This window comes from Xylocopa sonorina, unplaced genomic scaffold, assembly GCF_050948175.1.
Source record: "Xylocopa sonorina isolate GNS202 unplaced genomic scaffold, iyXylSono1_principal scaffold0278, whole genome shotgun sequence".
In the NCBI taxonomy this organism is placed as follows: domain Eukaryota; kingdom Metazoa; phylum Arthropoda; class Insecta; order Hymenoptera; family Apidae; genus Xylocopa; species Xylocopa sonorina.
This window is the reverse complement of record NW_027490349.1, coordinates 494,703-500,854: the sequence shown is the minus strand read 5'-3', so window position 1 is coordinate 500,854 and position 6,152 is coordinate 494,703.

Below are 6,152 nucleotides of genomic sequence, written 5' to 3'. Positions count from 1 at the left end.
GAACTCTATTGCTGCGATACGTAGACATCTGCAAACGCTATTTCCTAGCATGGAAGTGTCGCATTTACATTCTTTTGATGTGAATACGAGATATACATGACACTTCGCAATGAATATTATATCTTATCATGAAACATAGAAGTGAGATGCGATATCGCGTTCTAAGAAGCACTAGAACTCTATTGCTACGATACGTAGACATCTGCAAACGCTATTTCCTAGGATGGATGGGTCGCATTTACATTCTTTTGAAGTGAGTACGAGGTATACATAACACTCCATAATGAATATTATATCTTCTCATGAAACATAGCAGTGAGATGCGATATCGCGTTTTAAGAAGCATTAGAACTCTATTGCTACGATACGTAGACATCTGCAAACGCTATTTCCTAGCATGGAAGTGTCGCATTTACATTCATTTGAAGTGAATACGAGGTATACATGACGCTTCGCAATGAATATTATACCTTATCATGAAACATAGCAGTGAGATGCGATATCGCGTTTTAGGAAGCATTAGAACTCTATTGCTACGATACGTAGGCATCTGCAAACGCAATTTTCCTAGCATGGAAGTGTCGCATTTACATTCATTTGAAGTGAATACGTGGTATACATGACACTTCGTAATGAATATTATACCTTATCATGAAACATAGAAGTGTGATGCGATATCGCGTCTTAGGAAGCATTGGATCTCTATTGCTGCGATACGTAGACATCTGCAAACGCTATTTCCTAGCATGGAAGTGTCGCATTTACATTCTTTTGATGTGAATACGAGATATACATGACACTTCGCAATGAATATTATATCTTCTAATGAAACATAGCAGTGAGATGCGATATCGCGTTTTAAGAAGCATTAGAAATCTATTGCTACGATACGTAGACATCTGCAAACGCTATTTCCTAGCAAGGAAATTTCGCACTTACATTCCACTGAAGTGAATACAAGGTATACATAACATTACACAATGAATATTATATCTTATTACGGAACATAGAAATGAAATACGACATCTCGTTTTAAGAAGCATTAGTACTCTATTGCTGTGATACGTAGACATCTGCAAACGCTATTTCCTAGCATGGAAGTGTCTTATTTACGTTCTTTTGAAGTGAATACGAGGTATACATGACACTTCGCAATGAATATTATATCTTATCATGAAACATAGATGTGAGATGCGATATCGCGTTTTAAGAAGCATTAGAACTCTATTGCTACGATACGTAGACATCTGCAAACAATATTTCCTAGCAAGGAAGTGTCGCATTTACATTCTTGTGAAGTGAATACGAGGTATACATGACGCTTCGCAATGAATATTATACCTTCTCATGAAACATAGAAGAGAGATGCGATATCGCGTTTTAGGAAGCATTGGAACTCTATTGCTGCGATACGTAGACATCTGCAAACGCTATTTCCTAGCATGGAAGTGTCGCATTTACATTCTTTTGATGTGAATACGAGATATACATGACACTTCGCAATGAATATTATATCTTATCATGAAACATAGAAGTGAGATGCGATATCGCGTTCTAAGAAGCACTAGAACTCTATTGCTACGATACGTAGACATCTGCAAACGCTATTTCCTAGGATGGATGGGTCGCATTTACATTCTTTTGAAGTGAGTACGAGGTATACATAACACTCCATAATGAATATTATATCTTCTCATGAAACATAGCAGTGAGATGCGATATCGCGTTTTAAGAAGCATTAGAACTCTATTGCTACGATACGTAGACATCTGCAAACGCTATTTCCTAGCATGGAAGTGTCGCATTTACATTCATTTGTAGTGAATACGAGGTATACATGACGCTTCGCAATGAATATTATACCTTATCATGAAACATAGCAGTGAGATGCGATATCGCGTTTTAGGAAGCATTAGAACTCTATTGCTACGATACGTAGGCATCTGCAAACGCAATTTTCCAAGCATGGAAGTGTCGCATTTACATTCATTTGAAGTGAATACGTGGTATACATGACACTTCGTAATGAATATTATACCTTATCATGAAACATAGAAGAGTGATGCGATATCGCGGTTTAGGAAGCATTGGATCTCTATTGCTGCGATACGTAGACATCTGCAAACGCTATTTCCTAGCATGGAAGTGTCGCATTTACATTCTTTTGAAGTGAATACGAGGTATACATGACACTTCGTAATGAATATTATACCATATCATGAAACATAGTAGAGTGATGCGATATCGCGTTTTAGGAAGCATTGGAACTCTATTGCTGCGATACGTAGACATCTGCAAACGCTATTTCCTAGCATGGAAGTGTCGCATTTACATTCTTTTGATGTGAATACGAGATATACATGACACTTCGCAATGAATATTATATCTTCTAATGAAACATAGCAGTGAGATGCGATATCGCGTTTTAAGAAGCATTAGAAATCTATTGCTACGATACGTAGACATCTGCAAACGCTATTTCCTAGCATGGAAGTGTCGCATTTACATTCATTTGAAGTGAATACGAGGTATACATGACGCTTCGCAATGAATATTATACCTTATCATGAAACATAGCAGTGAGATGCGATATCGCGTTTTAGGAAGCATTAGAACTCTATTGCTACGATACGTAGACATCTGCAAACGCAATTTTCCTAGCATGGAAGTGTCGCATTTACATTCATTTGAAGTGAATACGTGGTATACATGACACTTCGTAATGAATATTATACCTTATCATGAAACATAGAAGAGTGATGCGATATCGCGTTTTAGGAAGCATTGGATCTCTATTGCTGCGATACGTAGACATCTGCAAACGCTATTTCCTAGCATGGAAGTGTCGCATTTACATTCTTTTGAAGTGAATACGAGGTATACATGACGCTTCGCAATGAATATTATACCTTATCGTGAAACATAGAAGAGATATGCGATATCGCGTTTTAGGAAGCATTGGAACTCTATTGCTGCGATACGTAGACATCTGCAAACGCTATTTCCTAGCATGGAAGTGTCGCATTTACATTCTTTTGAAGTGAATACGAGGTATACATGACACTTCGCAATGAATATTATATCTTATCATGAAACATAGCAGTGAGATGCGATATCGCGTTTTAAGGAGCATTAGTACTCTATTGCTACGATACGTAGACATCTGCAAACGCTATTTCCTAGCATGGAAGTGTCGCATTTACATTCATTTGAAGTGAATACGAGGTATACATGACACTTCGTAATGAATATTATACCATATCATGAAACATAGAAGAGTGATGCGATATCGCGTTTTAGGAAGCATTGGAACTCTATTGCTGCGATACGTAGACATCTGCAAACGCTATTTCCTAGCATGGAAGTGTCGCATTTACATTCTTTTGATGTGAATACGAGATATACGTGACACTTCGCAATGAATATTATATCTTCTAATGAAACATAGCAGTGAGATGCGATATCGCGTTTTAAGAAGCATCAGAAATCTATTGCTACGATACGTAGACATCTGCAAACGCTATTTCCTAGCATGGAAGTGTCGCATTTACATTCATTTGAAGTGAATACGAGGTATACATGACGCTTCGCAATGAATATTATACCTTATCATGAAACATCGAAGAGAGATGCGATATCGCGTTTTAGGAAGCATTGGAACTCTATTGCTGCGATACGTAGACATCTGCAAACGCTATTTCCTAGCATGGAAGTGTCGCATTTACATGTTTTTGATGTGAATACGAGATATACATGACACTTCGCAATGAATATTATATCTTCTCATGAAACATAGCAGTGAGATGCGATATCGCGTTTTAAGAAGCATTAGAACTCTATTGCTACGATACGTAGACATCTGCAAACGCTATTTCCTAGCAAGGAAATTTCGCACTTACATTCCACTGAAGTGAATACAAGGTATACATAACATTACACAATGAATATTATATCTTATTACGGAACATAGAAATGAAATACGACATCTCGTTTTAAGAAGCATTAGTACTCTATTGCTGTGATACGTAGACATCTGCAAACGCTATTTCCTAGCATGGAAGTGTCTTATTTACGTTCTTTTGAAGTGAATACGAGGTATACATGACACTTCGCAATGAATATTATATCTTATCATGAAACATATATGTGAGATGCGATATCGCGTTTTAAGAAGCATTAGAACTCTATTGCTACGATACGTATACATCTGCAAAACGCTATTTCCTAGCATGGAAGTGTCGCATTTACATTCTTTTGAAGTGAATATGAGGTATACATGACACTTCGCAATGAATATTATATCTTATCATGAAACATAGAAGTGAGATGCGATATCGCGTTCTAAGAAGCATTAGAACTCTATTGCTACGATACGTAGATATCTGCAAACGCTATTTCCTAGCATGGAAGTGTCGCATTTACATTCATTTGAAGTGAATACGAGGTATACATGACACTTCGCAATGAATATTATATCTTATCATGAAACATAGCAGTGAGATGCGATATCGCGTTTTAAGGAGCATTAGTACTCTATTGCTACGATACGTAGACATCTGCAAACGCTATTTCCTAGCATGGAAGTGTCGCATTTACATTCATTTGAAGTGAATACGAGGTATACATGACACTTCGTAATGAATATTATACCATATCATGAAACATAGAAGAGTGATGCGATATCGCGTTTTAGGAAGCATTGGAACTCTATTGCTGCGATACGTAGACATCTGCAAACGCTATTTCCTAGCATGGAAGTGTCGCATTTACATTCTTTTGATGTGAATACGAGATATACATGACACTTCGCAATGAATATTATATCTTCTAATGAAACATAGCAGTGAGATGCGATATCGCGTTTTAAGAAGCATTAGAAATCTATTGCTACGATACGTAGACATCTGCAAACGCTATTTCCTAGCATGGAAGTGTCGCATTTACATTCATTTGAAGTGAATACGAGGTATACATGACGCTTCGCAATGAATATTATACCTTATCATGAAACATCGAAGAGAGATGCGATATCGCGTTTTAGGAAGCATTGGAACTCTATTGCTGCGATACGTAGACATCTGCAAACGCTATTTCCTAGCATGGAAGTGTCGCATTTACATGTTTTTGATGTGAATACGAGATATACATGACACTTCGCAATGAATATTATATCTTCTCATGAAACATAGCAGTGAGATGCGATATCGCGTTTTAAGAAGCATTAGAACTCTATTGCTACGATACGTAGACATCTGCAAACGCTATTTCCTAGCAAGGAAATTTCGCACTTACATTCCACTGAAGTGAATACAAGGTATACATAACATTACACAATGAATATTATATCTTATTACGGAACATAGAAATGAAATACGACATCTCGTTTTAAGAAGCATTAGTACTCTATTGCTGTGATACGTAGACATCTGCAAACGCTATTTCCTAGCATGGAAGTGTCTTATTTACGTTCTTTTGAAGTGAATACGAGGTATACATGACACTTCGCAATGAATATTATATCTTATCATGAAACATATATGTGAGATGCGATATCGCGTTTTAAGAAGCATTAGAACTCTATTGCTACGATACGTATACATCTGCAAAACGCTATTTCCTAGCATGGAAGTGTCGCATTTACATTCTTTTGAAGCGAATATGAGGTATACATGACACTTCGCAATGAATATTATATCTTATCATGAAACATAGAAGTGAGATGCGATATCGCGTTCTAAGAAGCATTAGAACTCTATTGCTACGATACGTAGATATCTGCAAACGCTATTTCCTAGCATGGAAGTGTCGCATTTACATTCATTTGAAGTGAATACGAGGTATACATGACGCTTCGCAATGAATATTATACCTTATCATGAAACATAGCAGTGAGATGCGATATCGCGTTTTAGGAAGCATTAGAACTCTATTGCTACGATACGTAGGCATCTGCAAACGCAATTTTCCTAGCATGGAAGTGTCGCATTTACATTCATTTGAAGTGAATACGTGGTATACATGACACTTCGTAATGAATATTATACCTTATCATGAAACATAGAAGATTGATGCGATATCGCGTTTTAGGAAGCATTGGATCTCTATTGCTGCGATACGTAGACATCTGCAAACGCTATTTCCTAGCATGGAAG